Raw genomic sequence first — 21,236 nt, 5'->3', positions numbered from 1 at the left:
TCAATACAAGCATACACTAGTTTATTGGGTATTTGCCATGATTTTAATTTAGCTCTGCCATTGGTTAATCGAGCTATATTTGACAAGTTGCCTAACTAATCTATATTTCAATTTTTTTATTCTTTGTATAAGAGAGATAATAAAAACTTCACAAGCTACATCACAGCTCTGCAACAGAATAACTGATAATACCACGAGAAAAAAACACAAAATATTTGAAAGAACATTATTTATGAATGGCAAAGGCATGTTTTTCTGATTATAGGTATGTTAACTACGGGTCAAACATGAAAATTTTATAAATAAGGTGTTTCATTAGCAGATTACTAAAATGTCATTTATTTTCAGTGTACAAAGTATCTGAACCAGGAGGTGGTAGAAATTTACTGGAAGAAACTCTAGGGTAGGAAAAAAAATTGATATTAGGAAAACAGCAAAGTCAAATATGTAAACTGATGTAAGAACTTGCTTGTGACTGGAAGGGATTTAGGCAAAATGTAGAGATCAATGGAAATATTTCTTTAGAATTTGACAGTGGTTTCAGGGTTAGTAGATGACTCAGCTAAGATTCAAGGTCAGACTCTAGTCTCAGAGGGTGTTTTGAATGTAAGTATTTCAGGCAGTAGGTATACTAAACAGATTGTGCATACACAAAGAGAGTTCAGTAAAGAGGCTGCAAGTCAATATTCAAGTAGCTACCTCTCTTAACATTTGCATTCAGCTGCATGTAATAGAAATGAAAACACCAGAGACTTCAACAAGATAGGAGGTTTATCTTTTACTCAGATAACAAGATAAGAGGTTTATCTTTTACTCAGGTAACAAAATATTTGGGAAATAGATAACATAGGATTATGTAATGACTTAGGTATACAAAAGCGGGGAATATCAGCAGTGATATTCAACATTTGAAACCACCAGTGTGGCATGGACATAGAACTAATCGGAATGGATATCTGGCCAGTCAAAATGGGTTCTGGGCAAAAGCAACCAGTAAAGCTCTACTAAGATATAGGAGCCAGCTGTAATCTTTGTCTGTGATCCAAATTTTATATCAATGCTTCTGGCAGAAAAAAAGAAAAATAATAATAAAAGGACATGTGTTAATTGAATCAATATCCTTTCTAAGAAATTTCTCCCAAATCCTACCCAGTGACTTCTGCAGATACCTCATGTGCCAAACTATTCCAGCAAGAAAACCAGCTGCAAGAGAGCCTAGAAAATACTGAGCTATATTTCTTTTTGTTTAATTTCCTTGTTTATTTGCTTGTCTGTTTACTTTTAAATTGGGCACATTTCTACCCCCCTATCCCCAAAATCAGAGGTCTCTTAATAAAGAAGAAATGGAGGAACAGACATTGGGCAAACACTTCTGAAATTTAGCTTTTTCTTCCTCCTATGATGACTAGAGCAGAAGCAATCATCTTGACAAAATGACAGAAAACCCAAGAAACTATAAAACTTCAGCCCTGATTCCTTTGAGTCACTGAATTAATGTCAGTCATCACTTATATGGGGATTTAGAGTAATACAAAAATAAAATAAATTCTAATTAATTGCTGTTATTTGATTTATCCATGTTATGAAGCAGAACACAGTCTCTAAGTAATAAATACACTGTCCAAAGGTGTGATCAACTCCGAGTCTATAACTAGGCTTCAGTGTGCACTTAATACCTAACTCCATCAACTGATATAATGCTAGACTGGGTTCTCATTGTCTAAGGACAAAAGTCTGAGTCTTATGAACTAGGTTTTCATTGTTGGCTGCCAGGTGAAGTTTGAACAGGCAGAAGATGAAAAAAAAAGTTTAAAACTTGATAATAAGGTCTATCCATGCACCACAGACTGACATTTTGGTCATTGATGGACTGCATATATGACAGTGGTCTTATAAGATTATAATGAAGGTCAAAAACTCCTATTGCCTGGTGACATCACGGCCACTTTGATGTAGTAGCACAACACATTACACATGACTTTGTGGTGATGCTGGTGTAAACAACCTATTGCACTGCCAATCACATAAAAGTGCGGCACATACAATTGTGTAAAGTATATAATACTTGATAATGAAATAAGCAACTATGTTACTGGTTTATGTATTTATATACTACACTTTAAACTGTTTTTTAGAGTGTAATCTTTCTACTTTTATATAAGGAAAGGTAAAACAGTCTCAGGCAGGTCCTTCAGGAAGTATTCCAGAAGAAGGCACTGTTTTACATCAAAGATCCATTTATGTTATTGCCTCTGAAGACCTTCTAGTTGGACAGGAAGTAGAGCTGGAAGATAATGATATTGATGATCCTGACCCTGTGCAGACTTAGGCTAACGTGTGTGTTTGTATCTTAGTTTCTAACAAAGAAAGTTTAAAAAGTAAAAAAAAAAATTAAAAAAAAGGTAGAAAAAGCTTATAGAATAAGGACATGAAGAAAGAAAATATTTTTGTGTAGCCGTGCAATGTGTTTGTGTTTTAAGCTAAGTGTTACTATTAAAAAATCTAATGGTTTTTTAAAAAAGTGTACAAGGTAAAAATATTACAATAAGCTAAGGTTAATTTATAACCCAAGAAATAATTTTAAAAAATAAATTTAGTGTCATCTAAGTGTTCAGTGTTTATAAAGTCTACAATAGTATACAGTAATGTCCTAGACCTTCACATTCACTCACCAATTGTTCACTGACTCACTCAGACCAACTTCCAGCCCTGCAAGCTCCATTCATGGTAAGTGCCCTATACTGGTGTACCATTTTTTATCTTTTATACCATATTTTTTACTGTACCTTTTTTAATGTTTAGAAACACTAATATCATGGTATAACAATTGAATATAGTATTCAGGACAGTAGCATCCCATACAGATTTATACCATAGGAGCAATAGGCTATACCATATAGCCTAGGTGTGTAGTAGGCTATACCATCTGGATTTGTGTAAGTACACTCTATGATGTTTGCATGATGATGAAATTGCCTCTTCACATATTTCTCAGGATGCATTTATTAACAGACACATGACTGTATATTCTAAAGTCAGAGAACTGAAATTGGAATCAAAAGATTCTATTGGTTTGAAGGAATACAATATGCACTAAAAAAATTGAGGTGAAATATGAACTTCCAACTTATAATTCAATTAATCATCCCAGATAAAAATACGCTGTTATATTTAGAGTACCAGTCTAGCCAAGAAAATTTGGTACTTGTGCAGTAAAAAGGATATTCAAAAGTGAGAGGGAAATTGGGTGTTGGGAACTAAGAAAAGAGAAAACTGGAATCCAGTGGTAGAATTTCCACCATTGAGGGAGTTGAGCTTCAGGAGTGGAATTTCAAACGATTAAGTATAAGGCAGGAATTCACAGGACAAGTGAAGGAAAAAAAAGAAATGTAATGAAAAATATGAGAATTAAAACAGAACCCATTCAGTGTAGACTGTGATGCTGGGTTATTAAATTTGATGCCAAATTCTTAAGTTTACATCATAGAACTCCTTGGAATACTTTTTGAGTACCAGGGCTGATTCAAGAATGTGAAATAGAAAAGAAAGAAACCTTTCAGCAGAGGTTAAATGGCTTAGTAATGTGAATGTGAGCAATTGAGTATGGAAATTCCAAGTAGGTCATTACAACTCAAGCATGATTTTATGACTTTCACGATATTCAGATACAGAATAACCAAACATTTTATAATACCTATAGCAAGGTCTATTTTAGGTTAGCATAGGAAGCAGTTGTATGTAAATTAAAAGATGCGGGAGTTTATATTAGGATGAGAAACCTTAATGAGAAAGTGCTATACTATATTGCTATTATCACTGAATTCCAATTTAATTTGATTTTTCATACCATTTTAGCAGTATTTATTAAGGCAAATAAAGCAGTAGAAATTCAACCTGTTAAGGTGTAATCAGAATAGGTCAAGAAAGAATATGCCACAGAATGTTTCTACGCCCTTGTCTTAGAGCAGTGGTAGAAATTATTGGGAATGAAGAAGGTTAAAAAGATATAGGAATTTAACTATGGCTAGAAAGAGATTCATGTAAACAAATATGAGATTAAGTGAATATGAAACAAGTGTGTCATCCCCCCCATCTTTATAGTTCAAGACTTTGTTATCTATAAGCATATTCTTCAAAAGTGAAAATGACCTTGAAAGTTTCACACTTTAAATTACAAGCCACTAATAGATCTGCATGAAAAAATACTTCAATTAAATTTAGCAAACATAAATTTAACAGTATTAAGTTACCTAGACACACTGTTCCACCTCAGGCCTTTATGGTACGCAGACTTCTAAGGTGGCCCACAACGAGAACCATCTCTTGGTATTTAATTCAGTCCCTTTGTGTGTGGGCTGGCAGAAGTGACTCACTTTCAACCAATAGAATGAAGCCAGAGCAATGGATAGTCAATTCCATAATTAGGCTACAAAAGGACTCTCTCTCTACTATCTTCTTATACTCTTTGATAAGCAAGTTGCCATGTTGGAGAGGCTCATATGACAAGGAACTGAGGGCATTCTCTAGTCCAACAGCCCTTGACGAACCAAATTCGGCCAACAATTAAAGCTCTTGGAAATAGATACCCAGTTCAATCTTCAGATGACTGCAGCCCAGCAGGTACTTGAAGTGCAGCTTTGGGAGAAACCCTGAACAAAGGACCCAGCTAAGCCAGGCCCAGGCTCCTGACCCACAGAAACTGTAGATAATAAATGTATGTTGGTTTAAGCTGCTACATTGGGATACTTTGTTTGCAACATTAGGTAACTAATAACAGACTTTCAGGAATAGAAAAAAGGATGAGATAATGTCATCCAGAAATTCTCAATATAGGTGACAACATTTCTGAGAACATTAATAACCAAAATTCTGGCTGGAATATCTAGATCTGGATCTGTATAGGTACATATACACATTTTTGTATGTGTGTGTGTGTGTGTGTGTGTGTGTGTGTGTGTGTGTTTATGTCTGTGTGTCTGTGTCTGTGTGTTTATATGTACCTTTTGGAAGCACTAACAAGTGAGAATAGGCAAAAATAAGAAAATATTATCAAGGTGTACAGTTTTATCAAGCATATTTCGATTTTTTTAGAGTGAATAATTAAGAACTTATTAAATGGATACAAGTGTACATCCTTAGAAGAAAAGGGAAAGCACTTTTGTCTAAAGTGTGGGGTACTTAGTGGGTGGGATAGTGGCATGTAGGCTAGAAAAGTAGATCGTGAAAGAAAATGGAACATCTTAAAGGCAAAACTGAATGGGTTGAGCTACACTCCTTAGGTGATGATTGCTTTCCTTCTTGCTTGGAATCTGCAATCAGGCCAGGAAATGAGGAATAATCAAAGAATTGGCATTGTCTAGCCTTGACAAAATTCATGCATATCAGCATGTGGAAATAATTGGCTCTTCACAGTTTCTCAGTTGGAACTGAGAAACTAGAAACTGGAATGAAAGGCCAATACAGTCACCAAAACAGAATAAAAGTACCTTAAGGGATAAAAAGTTGTAATCTATAATAAAAGAATTCAATAGTACAAATAGAGAGAGATAGAACATGTCTTCTCATGAAAATATTTAACTTTTCAATCTGCTTGTTGGAAACAACTACTAATACCTAAGACTACAGACCAACACTTTCATAGGAGAAAGAATTTGATTGGTGGCACATTCCTTCCCAGTTATCCTTCCTCATCAGAGCATGCACTTTTAGAGTAACATGAAAAAATGCCATCAACATGATGAATAAACTCAAAAGTCTGCCATAAAAAATACTGATGAAATAGTATGAGATGTAGGGGCCAAAAAATAAATAATCAGTAAAATGGGGGACATTTTAAGTGTCCTTATATATTCCAAAAGTTGTCATGTATAAAACAGGTTAGCATTGGTTATGCGAATCCAATGGACAATGTTAGATCCAATGACATGCATGCTACAATTCAATCCACAAACAATTAAAAGACACTTATGGCATATCAGGCCCTCGATAGATATGGGAATATAAAGATGAAAGAGATAAAGTTATTGGCCTCAAGGAATTTACAACATAGCTGGATAAATGGCTAATGTAAATATGCTATAAATGAGAAGAGAGATTTAAATATTTACTGAAAGGAGAGAAGAGGGTTAGTGTTAGAAGTCATATTCCCACATACAGTATACTAAAATGTGAAGGAAACGTTAGAAATGGAGTTTCTTCTTTGCATAGCTCAGAATCTAAGGAAGTAGCAGTATTCATGGTTTAATCATTGTGTCAAACACTGTGCTGAGCCTTCTTTTGGAGGAAAAGCTGTGAAGCAAATTGGAGAAATGTAGGAGAGGCCCAGAGACCCCCTTTTTCCAGTTGGCATCAGAAATCCAGGTTACAAACAACATGATGGGTCAACTTCTTGCTGTAGCACCCAGATAAGAGATTGATCATCTATAAAGATTTAAGCAATAGTGAGAAAGGAGTATGACGCATCACTTATGTGTTCTCTCAAAGAGGCAGCCAATATAAGGTGTGATTTATCTGACTTAGCAAATTACCACTCTTTTCTCTCAGAAAAGCTGAATATATTAATAGCACTATTTATACTTGGTGTGTATCTTAATCCCTTTTGTGTTGCTATAACAGAATACACAAGACTGGGTAATTTATAAACAATATAAGTTTATTTGGATCATGGTTCTAGAGGCTGGGAAGTCCAAGAAAATGTCACTGGCATCTGTCCCCTGGTGGAAGACAGAAGGCATCACATGGTGAGAAAGAGTGAGAGCATGCAAGGCAGAGGAATAAAGGAGGCCAAACTCCCTTGATAACTAACCCACTCCTGTGATAACAGCATTAATCCTTTATGAGGGAAATGCCCTCATGACATAACCACCTCTTAAAAGTCTCACCTCTTAATACCATCACAATTGCAATTAAATTTCAACATCAGTTTGGAAGGAACATTCAAACCAGAGCAGCATGTATAGAAAGCCTTACCTAGGCTTCATGCTGAGACCATGTGCCAATTCAACCTTTTCCCAAGGCTCTTTTCTCTAAGTCAAAAAGTACTTACTATTAGTAAAATGCTACATTTTAATCAGTATCCCTCTATTTATTCCCCAGGGTAAGTAATGATTGGCACCAAAATACTAAAACATCCCTGATATATGATAAAATTAATTTCAAAATGTCATCTTGATTCCTAACCCTCCTAATCCTCCTAACTCCATACCTGCTACTACTGTTGAGAGTTAATACTAAGTAGACCCTGGATTAAACCTACTACCCCCAATCTGATATTATTATCAGCTTCCAAGCTCATTGCCAACCCATTCCACAACTCTACTATGCCTTCTCTTGACCCTGTTTTATTGCTTCCACTTTTTGGTCCTGAATCTATTCCTTTTCCCCACTGTCTGCCTGCCTGTTACCCAGAAACCATCATATCTCCTTACTATAGGCACAGGAAACACATTGGACTCTGCAATCAGACCTACACCAATTTTAATCTTGACTTTATTTGAATGCTGTGCCACATTGAGCAAGCCATGTAAATTCTAAATGTCCACTTTCTCCTGGGGAAATATGAAACTTAATGCACCACAGAGTACCTGGTAAATAGTAGGCATTTTATAAATATGAATTATGTTCCTTCTTCATTTCTATAACCTTATATAAATCAATCTGAAGAAAATGCTTAACTGTGAGGAAGAAAAAGAGAGAGCAGTATTATACAGTTTCTGAAGAGAACTCACCTTTCTCTTGAACGATTTATCTGTCAGAATAAAGAACTGTGTTCACCACATTCTTTCATTCTGTGAAGTGGTCACACTCTAGATGTGGTGATGAAAGGAAGATGCCTTCTTCTTCACTTGCACAGTATAGCATGCTGCTATCTGGTGAATGTTTCCATAGAAACAGCAGAATGGCTGCCAGGGCAGGAGGTACACTGGAATTCTTTATGGAGCCTTTTCTTCCCTTTAGCAGCCAGTGGCAGTCCTGGTTTGGTTGAACTTATGAGCAGACAGACATTGATTTGAAGCTGCATGTTCAAGAAGAACCAAGCTCAAAGCAAACTTTCAACATGTAGTCTTCTAACTTCAGGCAGAAAGGGGAGAGTTTCGGACATATGTTCTACTGGCACTAAATCAAAGAAAGTGTCAATCACCCATTATTCAGTTAAACTGATACTTGGGGCTAGTAAAACCAGCAGAACTGGCTGTGCATTTGTGGTCAAATGATTGATTTAAATACTTTGGTACTTTCATAGGTCTACCAGCCTGTGAAAGAGTCACCTCTACATTTTTTACCAATAGATGATCGTATGAACTGCATAATTTCCAGGATTGGGAAGATCTCATTGGTAAAAATAGTCCATTACACTGCTGCACAGCTTTAAGTCTGTTCTTCAATTTCACTGAAATTTGTTTTTCCCTCTATTTTTCAAGCAGAAGTATAACAGTAAAAATTATATCTATGGCCATGTTGAATTTGGAGGTAGGCATAGGTAAGGAGTAGGAATTCTATTAATCTTGAATAAAGGATGTTTCTCACAAATTTTTTTTTGTTAGTTTCTATCATGAAAGAGGATTTTAATGTTTTGCATTCTCAGAAATATTTGGGCTCTTCTGTGTCCTAGGATTTTGCTTTGCAATTTATGTAGCTCATTTCTTAAACAGCTTATTTGAACATAAGTGAAGTTCTGTCAAATTTTTGACAGATTCTTATTTCTCACATTCTCCCTGGCCTTTAATAAAGAGAGCTATCATGCAAAATTTTGGGGTGTGTGTGTGTGTGAACCAGTTATGGATCAAGTTATTTGAAGAGTTTGAAAGATTTATTTGGAAAATCAAAGATAAATTAGTTTTTGGAAGAAAGTATCTCAATCAAGTGTTTCTATACTCATCTATACCAACTGAACATGCAGAATTCTTAAGTTTTATTTCTCTAAGGGTGTGCATAAAAAATAGTTATGCGTGTGTGTGGGGGGAAGTTTTTGAATCACATTACAGTAACAGGTTTAGGAAAATAATACACTTCAAGTAATTACATTGACTTTTCCTCTAAATTTTTACTTCAGTCAGTGAAAAGGCCTTTTAATTGAAGAGTGGCATGATTTAAAAAAAAAAAAAAGCTTTGACTACTTTTAAATGTTAATCTTAAATAGAAAGGCACAGATAATGTGTTCAGAACATGCAATATTGCTAAGAAAAATATAGGGAGATTTATTATATGGTTACTGTATTAGTCTCTTCTTGAATTGCTACAAAAAAATACTGAGACTGGGTCATGTATAAAGAAAAGAGGCTTAATTGGCTCACAGTTCCAGAGGCTGTGCAGGAAGCACCTTAGCATCTGTTTCTGGGGAGACCTCAGAGAGCTTTTACTCATGGTGGAGGGAACCTTTTACCCATGGTGGAGGGCAGTGGGGGAATAGGCATCTTATATGGCAGGACCAAGAGAGAAACGGGAGGTGCCACAAACTTTTAAACAACCATACCTCATGATAACTCACTATTACAGTGACAGAATCAAAGGAGATGTTGTTGAACCACGAGAAACCACCCTCATTTTTAATTACCTCCCATCTGGCCCCATCTCCAACACTGAGGATTGGACTTGAACATGAGATTTGGGTGGGTCCAAACTGTATCAGTTACTTATTTTCAATTTTCAGGTGAGATGGAAAGGCAGAAAGGGATAAATAGTTGAAATGGCAAAAAAATAATAATCAACAGGATAAGGTTTATATTTCACTCTCACCACATTATATTTTCAGTATAGCTTTCTTTCTTTCATATGCATTTGAGTAGTATTTAAAATTGCAACTTCAGTTAGAGTTTCCTTTTGTAACTCTACCTTAGTTACCATAGGCCTTTTGGTAATTCATTATCCCCTGAAATCTCAGGTACCTAATGACACACAGAACCTTACTAGTTCTGCTGATCCTACCACACCCTTTCCTCCTAAATTCTTCACTTATGACGATGTATGCATATAAAAGCTCCCCATTATTTTCACCTTTTTCCTGTCCAACATTTTTCTAACCGTCTTACACTAACTGAAATTGGACTGTCTTCTGATGTCAGTAAATTCCCTCTCCAACTTCACATTTTCTCACACCTTATATATCTTACGGTGGGGAGCTGGGAATGGAATTATCTTCATGCATCAGAATCAACTCTAGGTTATTACTTCCCCTCTATTTTCTAACACTGTCAGCTCTTGAAGTTCATTCCATTCACCTAAAACCTTCTCTTTCCCACCTGGTTGCTGAAATCTATAGACGTTCTTCACTGAAATTTTGTTTATGCTCAGTGATTGACAACGTCATCTCCAAATTCCTTTTCATCCTCTCTATTTTAGCCACACAATCCCAAGGTTACACCATAGATTTTGTTAACAAACACTGCAGATTGCCAACATCATAAATTCAAACTGGCTACAGTTTTCTAGATTTTCAGCTCATCTAATTTATGACATTGAAAGCAATCTTTGTGGCAGAGAAAGTATTTGCCAAATTCCCCAAATGAAATGAGCTTCTGTTTACTTTCAAAACTCCCTTGGAGCACACTGAATTCATGTGGCTAATTCTAGCTAAAGTATACCAAATGAAAAGAGGATGTACAACCTCTATCCCATGCTTCCTCTGCTTAAACGACTTTGGGAGTCATGCATTAAAATAACAGCATGACAACACAGATGAAGGCTAAATCAACTCCTAGCTAGATGAAATAAGGAGTCCTCACTAACATATTTCAAGACGGTCTTGCCTAAGAAATTACCTTTTGTTATACTAGCCAATGAAAATTTGAGGATTTGTTTCTTGTGCGACAAGTGTTAATTATCCCAAAGAAAAGTTGGCTGTCAAAATCCATTGACTTCCTTTCCTTTTATGTAGTGACACTCCCTTTCTGCCTCTACTTTCCTTTTCATCTAGCTTGTATTTTATGGTCCATACTTATATTCAGCATTTTGTTAATTAAGTCTATCACTCTTTATGCTTTCTCCTGTCAAAACCTCACCCTTAGATCAATAAATCATCTGCGTTCTCTAGTCTCGCACCCAAGCACCCAAATGTTTTCTTATCTACAATGTCATGATTACCTCTTTAAAAGAGTACTCTACATGGGAAGATGTTTGATTATAATTTTTTAATATGTTTACTCCACAAAATGCTTATTACATACTTTTAACTTAATATTTAAAAAGTCTCTTTCTGCTTTTATTTTCAGTTAATTAATATGCTTCACACCTTATTGAGAAAATAGAAACCATTTAAAAATAAATCTCTTCTACCCTCAAAACTATTTTAAAACTATCATCCTCTTCATTAGTCATTGTGTTCTTTTTTCCACTCACTTCTCCATTCCTTCATTCTAATGAAGTATTTCTATTTGTATGAAGGACTTATTCATTCTCATATGTTCAGTTTCCATTACCTCTTGTCTTCTCAAAGAACCTAGTATTCTCCTCCACATGTCTAATAATAATTCTATCTGGAAAAGTCACAAATTTATTTCCTGTCTCCTTTTACCTACCGCCCTAATTCCTGTTCCACTTCACACTCAAACTTGTGAAAGAAATGTTTTAACATTTACTGTGTCTACCTCCTCACCTAACCATTCTCTCTTCAGTCCCTGACTCCCATGCACTATTTCGCAAAGACTGTTCTATGTATATACATATATATTTACAAAATGTATTATTTTACTACCTCTAATTTTAACATATATCAGGCACTTCAGAACATCTAGAAAGACTAGACCTTACAAAAAACTTTAGCATTGTCAACTATATATACAGTAGTGAGAATAAAATGCACAGAAAACAATGGATAGAGTATGAAAAGTCTTCTAAATATGACTAGTCTAGCACAGAACCTTCTTTTCCTTCTCAGGTCTTCTGCTCCATGTCCTCTAGCCCATTGAACAAACGTGGACGTGTTGCTTCCAGAAGTGGTCTAATAACTCCATTTCAAAAAGTCAACTCCAGAAGACATTTTCTATGACTTCTTTTTAAACTAATGAGAATTTGCAAGGTGTGTGATTTTCTAACTCTACTTCATACGTCGGCAACCTCTTTACTCTAGAAGGGCTGGATGCGGCAAATGTTTTCTTTTAAAAGGTTTTGGGTGGGAGAAGTTGAGAGCAGCTTTTTCATATTATATAGGCAGGCATTCTATAAACAGCCAGTAAATCTTCCCAAAAGATGGTGGGCATTTCCAGCGAGCCAAATGGGGGATGTCACTCTGCCATTTCTCTCTTCCGACAGCAAGGTCGATAGAACATAGAGCAAGTGCCGCTAACTGTTCCACTCGTTGTAGGGACTCCGCTCACCTTCCAGGCCCGTCAAGGCCGTTGTCCCTTGTCGTCAGGACTAGGTATGTCTCTTGCCCATTCGGGACAGAGTGGTCACCCAGGACCTGGATCTGCACGGCTCTGTGACCTGAGAAGGCAGCTAGCTGAGGCAGCGTCCGTGACCGCCTTCCTGGACCCTCCACACCCTAGCGGCTCTATCACGTGACACTGAAGTGGCCGCCATTATTATGGCCCGACACACGTGCCGCCACCCAAAGTCGCTGAGTCCTCGAGGCTCGGCAGGGGCTTTGTCTAGGCCCGACAGGATTGGACCGAGAGACCCGGCGGCCGGCGGGTTCAGGGCTGGGAAAGGCCGCCGCTGCCATCAGGCCTCCAGGCGGAATAGGGAAGAGAGGTTCGCCGCTGCTTCAAGGCCTGGGCCCGGCCTTGGCTGCCACAGCTAGGTCTCGGGGCGTCTGCAGGGCAGAGGGCGCGCCCGCCGCGTCCCCGGCTCGCTGCAGGCCCAGGCAGCGTCCAAAGCGCCCCCGGGGCGAGGGCAGCTGGCCGTGCTTGGCTTGCTCTCTGCCAGAACCGAACTCAAGACCGTTAAGACATATACCTGACCACTGTCTTCCTGCATAGAAGAGAACATTTTTTTCTCCTTATCTTTTTAGAACTCATAACAACAGAGTTGAGCACTTTTCCTCTTTCGAAACACATTGGTATGTTTCAAATGGCCACTCCCTCTTTATTCGCACACACACACACACACGCACACACACAAACTTAAACACACAAAGATATATGCAAGTGATTAAACCCATTAATATTTCTATTTTCCTGAAGATAAAAAGAAACTTACAAATCTTTGTTAGCACTTCATCCAATGCTAATTATATGTTACTATTCTCTAATATTTTAGTTCCCTGATTTTTTGTTATCCCACATTTAGACATCATCAAGATCTTTATTATTATTATGTTAGACAGTTCATATTTATTTACAGTACCCATGATTACTAATATCTGGCTCTCTTGCTTCTTAGACATTATTCCTGCTTCTCAGACATTCTTTCTGGAGTTATTTTACTTTGTCCTGTTTTCTTTCATAATAATATCCAACTATCATATCTCTTAGCGTAGGCTAGATTATACTATAGAAATAAATATGCCCAAATAACCAAAGGTGTATGTTTTAAACTTATGCTGTATACCCAACATAGGTTGTCTAGGATCTTGGACTGAAAAGGCTCTATCTCAGAATATGCTTCTACCATCAATGCAACAAAGGAAAGGGATTGGGCCACTGCATTCTGGCACTTAAAGCTTATTCTGGAGAGTGGTCGTGATGCAATTTTACATGTCAGCATGGCTAGGCTATGTGCCCAGATGTTCGGTCAAGCACCGGTATAGATGTTTCTGTGAAGGTGGTTTTTAAATGTGGTTAACATTTAAATCAGCAGGATTTGAGTAAAGCAGATTACTTTTTATAATGTGAGTGGGACTCATCCAATCAGGTTAAGGCTTTAAGAGCAAACACTGAGGTTTTTCAGAGAAGCAGTTTTGCCTCCAGACTTTCTGCCTGAGTTTCCAGCCTGCTGCCTTACAGAAATTGAATTCAAGACTGCTACATCAGCTGGGCATGGTGGCCCATGCCTGTAATCTCAGTACTTTAGGAGGTTGAGGTGGTCAGATTGCCTAAAGACCAAACCTCATCTTCACAGAAAATACAAAAAACTATCTGGATGTGGTGGCACGCACCTGTAGTCCCAGCTACTTCAGAGGCTGAGGTGGGAGGATCACCTGAACCCAGGAAGTTGAAGCTGCAGTGAGCCATGATGGCAACACTGCACTCCAGCCTGGGCAACAGAGTGAGACCTTATCTCAAAACAAAAGCAAAACAAACAAAAAAGACTACTACACCAACTGTTGCCTTAATTTTCAGTATGGTGGCCTGCTCTAAACACTTTAGATTTCCAATTCCCACAATTGCATAATTCTGTTTAACTTTTTGAGGAAACATCAAAATGTTTTCTCACCGCAGCTACACTATTTTATGTTTCCACCAGCAATGTATGAGGTTTCCAATTTCTCCATATCCTCACCAACTCTTATTGTCTTATTTTAAAAAATATTATAGCCATCCTCCTGAGGATAAAGTGTAGAAGACTATTTTTAAATCAAATTGATGTGATCTTTTTATTTACCTTTTGCTTTTTTAGAAAATGTTTTCTGTTTTCTAGATTTGAATCATAATTAATTATAGTCTGGCTAATAATTTTATTAAATTAAGTCCATGTTTCTTTTGTTTGTTTCTGCCTACCCTTTTCTATAGTGAATTTTGTTTTTGTTTGAGCTTATGCTTTCTAGCACTGTGTGAGTAATTATAAAAGGTCTGAGCATTTATCCCTCCAAACAGGATTTTTCTTTGCTTCTGCCAGGCAGCCTAGTGGTGGTAACAAATGTTGGGTCATATTAAGTTAATTTCGTAGGTTGGTGTTACATCCTTATAGCAGTGTAAATTTTAATGGCAAATTAGTGTAAGGGTAAACTGGGTTTCACATTTTCGGTGGAGTTATTTTTTTTCTAAAGCTCAACCACATTCTCTATTACTGTTTAATTTTTGTTTGTTTATTATGATGAGATTTTTCAGGTTCATTCAATTGAATTAATCATAATTCTTGGCTATCACTAACATTGGTCATTAGTTAATGGTAGACTTTCTATATTGGTCTATGTATGGATTGCTTCTTTTTTTAGTTAGATATATGTATCACTATTTTAAATAGCATAATAAGCACCTATAAGTCTACTGTTGAAATAAATGCTGGGAATTTAAAAATTATCTACATGTAGCCATATGTTTCTCCTGCCCACCCAAGCTTGTGCCATCCCACAACCAACATAATCATCAAATCATTGCCCTGAATTCTGTCTATTATTTCATTTCTTTTTAATATTGTTTTATTATATCTGTATGCACATTAAGATGGTGTGTGTATGGAAGTACTCTGTATAATAGCTTTAATATATTTATTTGTACTCTTTAAATATCTATGTATAATTTTAGTTGCTTTTAATTGTATAAAAATATATGTCATGCTACATATAAAATTTGTAGCTGGGCATCCGAGTTGTACTTCCAGGTTTTTGTTACAATACCTATTGCTGTTATAAGCATTGTTATACCTGTCTCTGATTAACTTCCTCTGGGTATATGTCCAGAGTTGAATTCTTGATTCATAGAGTATGTGAAAATTTAACCTTAGGAGTTAATAACAAAGGTGTTTTTTTAAAAGGGCTGTACCAAATACAGCAGTCCGGCAACGTATAAGTTGCAGATCTATTTAATTCCGACCATTTCTCCCTGAAATTTTAATTTTTGCATGTTCAGTGAGATATAAATGATATGTCATTGCAGTCTTTTCATTTTGTGGTCATCAGTGTTGTTGAATACCTTGTTTAAAGTTTACTTGTAATAGGTTTGTCTCTTATATAAAATGCCATGCAAATTTCTTGTCCATTATTCATTTATTTCATGTTCTTCCTAGTAATTTTTCAGAGTTTTTAATACATTCTTCACCTTAGTTTTTGGTCAGTTCAATGTAGGGTGAATATTTTCTCATTTTTATTTTTATTTTCACCCTGTTTAAGGCATGATTTGTTAAATAAAAGTTCTTAAAGAATGTCATGTTTCTGAAGGGTTTCTTTTATTATAAGTGTTTTGTATATCTTGTCTCATATATTTTGTTACCACAAGGTCTAAAACGTGTATATTTCTATATTCTACTATGAGATTTGACATCTATTCTGATAGCTGAAACCTTAATTTATCTTGAATTGGATCAGGTTGAATTAAGTTTGAAATAATTTTCTATGGATTTCTAATTTTTACAGCTCCACTTCAAGAAGAGTTCCTCCTTATTCCAGTAATCTGCATACCAATTTTGTCATTTAACAAACTCCCATACATCTGTGGGTCTCGTTAATGTTTCTGCACCCATACTACATTGTTGTTTATTATAGTTGTGTAGATACAATTTCTGTATCTGCCAGGGAAAGTTCCTGGTCTTTGAATTTCTTCATCAGTAACCTAAACAGCACAGTACTGGTACCAAAACACACAGGCCAATAGAACAGAATAGAGAACCCAGAAATAATGCTGCATGCCTACAATTATCTGATCTTTGACAAAGTCGATGAAAACAGCAATGTGGAAAGGACACTCTATTCAATAAATGGTGCCGGGATAACTGGCTAGCCATATGCAGAAGGTCAAAACTGGATTATTTCCTTACACCAAGTACAAAAATGCACTCAAGATGGATTAAAGACTTACATGTAAAAGTAAAAATAATAGAAATCCTGTAACATAACTTAGGAAATATTCTGTACATAGGACCAAAGATTTCATGACAAGCATGCCAAAAGCAATTGCAACGAAAACAAAAAATGACAAATCAGACCTAATTAAACTAAATATCTTCTGCATGGCAAAAGCCACTACCAATAGAGAAAACAATCTACAGAATAAGAGAAAATATTTGCAAACTCTGCATCCAACAAAGGTTTAATAGCTAGATTCTATAAGGAACTTGACCAAATTTACAAGCAAAAAATAAACCCCATTAAACGCAGGAGCAGAAAACCAAACACTGCATGTTCTCACTCGTAAGTGGGAGTTGAACAATAAGAATACATGGACACAGGGAGAGGAACATCACACACCGGGGCCTGTCGGGGGGTGGGGGGCAAGGGGAAGGAGAGCATTAGGACAAATACCTAATGCAAGCAGGGCTTAAAACCTAGATGACAGGTTGATAGGTGCAGCAAACCACCAGGCCACACGTATACCTATGTAACAAACCTGCACATTCTGCACATGTATCCCAGAACTTAAAGTAAAATAAAAAAAGAAAAAAGAAAATTAACAACAACAACAACAAGTGGACAAAAGACATGAACTGACACTTTTCAAAAGAAGTCATATATTTGGCCAACAGGCACAAGGAAAAATACTCAACATCACTAATCACTAGGGGAATGCAAATCAAAACCACCATGAGATACCATCTCACACTAGTCAGAATGGCTATTATTTTTATGTTTTTGAGATGGGATCTCGCTATGCCACCCAGGCTGATGTGCAGTGGCATCATCTCAGCTCACTGCAACCTCTGCCTTCCCGGCTCAAGAATTTTCCTGCCTCAGCCTCCCCTGTAGCTGGGACCACAGGCATGTACCACCATGTCTGGCTAATTTTTGTATTTTTTGTAGAGATGGGGTTTAGTCATGTTGCCCAGGCTGGTCTGGAACTGCTGGACTCAAGCAATCCATCCACCTGGGCCTCCCAAAGTGCTGGGATTTATAGGTGTGATCTACCACAACAGCCATGGCTATTAATAAAAAGTTAAAAAAGTAAAAGTGCTACAGAGGTTACGGAGAAAAGGGAATGCTTATACACAGCTGGTAGGAGTGTAAATTAGTTCAGCTTTTGTAGAAAGCAGTGTGGCAGTTTCTTAAATAACTTAAAACAGAATTACCATTCAACTCAGCAATCCCATTATTGGGTATACACCCAAAGAAATACAAATTATTCTACCCTAAAGACCCATGCACGTGTATGTTTATTGCAGCACTATTCACAATGGCAAAGACATGGAATCAACCTAGATGCCTATCAATGGTAGACTGGATAAAGAAAATATGATACATATACACCATGGAATACTATGCAGCTATAAAAAAGAACTAGATTATGTCCTTTGCAGCAACATGGATGGAGCTGGAGGCTATAATCCTGACTGAAATAACACAAGAACAGAAAGCCAAATACCACATGTTCTCACTTATAAGTGAAATCTAAATGTCAAGTACATATGGACACAGACAAGGGAACAACAGACACTGGAGCCTACCTGAGGATGGAGAGTGAGGGGAGGGTGAAGATTGAAACACTACCCATCAGGTGCTATGTTTAAATTGGTTCACAGTTTTGCAGGGCTGGAGAGGTCTCAAGAAACTTATGATCATGGTGGAAGGGAAAGCACACATCTTTCTTCACATGGCAACAGGAAGGAGTAGTGCAGAGGGAAGGTTGGAAAAGCCCCTTATGGAACTATCAGATCTCATGAGAACTCACTCACCACCCCCATGCTCTAATCACCTCCCACAAGGTCCCTCCCTGAACACGTGGGGATCAAAATTCAGATTCTCATTCAAGATGAGATTTGGGTGGAGACACAGAGCCAGACCACATCATGTAGGATGATCAGTTCACACAGTTGCCTCTCTTCGCTTATGGACAAAATGATGGTAATCTATTCTCGCTATGTGATCCTCCACACCCTCATTTTGCATGTTACATGCTCTACTATCCCTTGTGTGGTCACTAGGAATAGAGGGAACCCACCAATAGAGAACCTACAAACCCTCATATTGCACATTCCATACTCTGCTATCCCCTGTGGGGTCACTAGGAATAGAGGGAACCCACAAGGGTACACATTAATTTGGGGTCAAATTAAGAGGCTTTTGTCCAGGAACTTCTCTTTCTTTAACTTTTATGGATTGTATTGACACCTGGAGACTTATCTTTCAGTTTAGTAGAACCATCTTTGAGTTTAAAAAAATAGGATTTTCTAACTACCTATTGGGTAGTATGCTCACATGGGTGCAATATGCCCATATAACAAACCTGCATGTATACCCTTGTATCTGAGATAAAATTTGAAATTTAAAAGAAAAAACCAATTAAAAAATTTGTCCAGCTTTCGTAGATGTTTTGTTTCACTATTTTTGAGAACATATTGCTTGACATGTTTCTAGAAACAAGAAGTAGGCTTATTAATTTTACAGAATTATATCATCCTCATAAAGCTCTGAATTAAAAAAATCTTTATATCATTGAATATATAAATGTCTACACAGGATGGGCTTGAGTTGTTTCTTATAAATAAGATTCTGAAGTCCAGGTGTAAAATTTTAAAGGAAATTAAAGACAGATGTTTGAAAACACATATATTTATTTGCCTGGGTGTGTTGTGTGTTTGCTTTAACTAATCTATATCTAGCCTAATTTTCTTTCATTTAATTCTCTTTTTTGGCATCAGAGATATTTTCTTAAACAAAACTCAAGATGTCATTGCCATGTGTTAAAAATAATTTTTTTCCCTCAATCACCTACATAATTAATAGTCAAGATTGCATAGCATAGCAAACCAAGCAATTCAGTTTTGAACTCTCATTTTATTGGCCGGGCTCAGTGGCTCACACCTGTAATCCCAGCATGTTGAGAGGCCAAGGCAGGCAGATCAGGAGGTCAAGAGATTGAGACCATCCTAGCCAACATGGTGAAACTCTGTCTCTACTAAAAATACAAAAATTAGCTGGGGGTGGTGGCACATGCCTCTAGTTCCAGCTACTCGGGAGGCTGAGGCAGGAGAATCACTTGAACCTGGGAGGTGGAGGTTGCAGTGAACTAAGATCACGCCACTGCACTCTGGCCTGGTGACAGAGAGAGACTCCGTCTGAAAAAAAAAAACAATCTTATTTTATCTCATCCATCTGTAAATCCGACACTTCAACTTCAGCCACTGTGAAATACAGGTAGGGTAAGAACACGAGATTCTTAATCACACCTCTCTTTCTTTGTGCATGCTGTTCTGTCATTTGTAGTTTTTTGTTTTGTTTTCTTTTTTGCTACTGAGTCGTATGAGTTTCCTACATGTTTTGGATATTAATTTCTTATCAGATGAATGCTTTGCAAATATTTTCATCTATTTATTGGGTTGCCTTTTTAATTTTAATTTTATTTTATTGCTATTCAGAAAATTTTATGTAATCCTACTTCTTTATTTATTTTTGCTTTTGGTGACTGTGCTTTTGGTGTCATATCCAGAAAATTACCATCAAGACCAATGTCCTGGAGCTTCTTCTATATGTTTTCTTCAAGGAGTTTTAGAGTTTTAGGTAATACACTTACATCTTTAACCCATTGTGAGTTAACTTTTGTGTATGATGTAAAATAAAGATCCAGTTTCATTTTTTTGGTGTGTGTGGACATCTATATTTGTAAATACTGTTTGTCGAAAAGAGTATCCTTTCTTCATTGTGTATCCTTGGTGACTTTGTTGAAGATGAGTTGACTATGTATTCATGAATGTATTTCTAGGCTCTGTTCCATTGGTCTATATGTATATTTTTATGCCGGAACCAAATTGTTTTGATTACTATGCTTGTAATATAATTTTAAATGAAGAGGTGTGATGCCTCCAGTTTTGATCTTTTTTTCTCAAAATTGCTTTAGCTATTTGAGATCTTTTGTGGAGCCATACACATTTTAGAATTTTTCTTTTATTTCTATGAAAATATCATTGAAATTTTGATAGGGATTGCATTGAATCTGTAGATCACTTTATGTAGTATGAACATTTTAAATTTGTGATATTTTCTATTTATTGACACAGAATATATTTCTATTTATTCATATCTTCTTCAATTTCTTTCATGAATGCTTTATAGTTCTCAGTTTTCAAATCTTCTACCCTCCTTGATTTTTTTCTTTAATATTTTATCCTTTTTGATGTTATTGTAAATTGGACAGATTTTTAGATAGCTTGTTAGTGCCTCAAAACACAACTGATTTTTGTATGTTCATTTTGTATCCTGCAACTTTACTGAATTAGTTTACTAGTTCTAACAGGTTTTTTTGTGGAATATTGAGAGTTTTTGATGTAAAAGATCATGTCACCCGCAGAGACAATTTAACTTTTCTTTTTCTACTTAGCTGCTTTTTATTTACTTTGCTTGTCTAATATCACAGGATCCTTTGGGTGTCGCTTCGCCAGCCTGAAACAACTGTGGCCGGCAGTGCCTCTACTTGAGTTTGCTTGTGCCCACTGGGCTCGTTCCGCTCACTTGGCTCAGCAGGCTATGCTCGGCCCAGCAGGCTATGCTCATGCTA

General features: G+C 36.7%; 1 long non-coding RNA gene across 1 annotated transcript; it reads right to left on the bottom strand.

Annotated features, from left to right (window-relative positions):
- Positions 1-6,631: 6,631 nt before the first annotated feature.
- Positions 6,632-7,985, bottom strand: LOC129531844 (uncharacterized). Its single transcript, XR_008677279.2, has 2 exons — positions 7,728-7,985; positions 6,632-6,713 (listed from the first exon to the last, which is right to left on the bottom strand). It is a non-coding gene; the product is annotated as an uncharacterized lncRNA (long non-coding RNA).
- Between the last annotated feature and the right edge of the window lie 13,251 nt (positions 7,986-21,236).

This window comes from Gorilla gorilla, chromosome 12 (assembly GCF_029281585.2).
Source record: "Gorilla gorilla gorilla isolate KB3781 chromosome 12, NHGRI_mGorGor1-v2.1_pri, whole genome shotgun sequence".
In the NCBI taxonomy this organism is placed as follows: Eukaryota; Metazoa; Chordata; class Mammalia; order Primates; family Hominidae; genus Gorilla; species Gorilla gorilla.
This window is presented reverse-complemented; position numbering and strand designations above follow the sequence as displayed.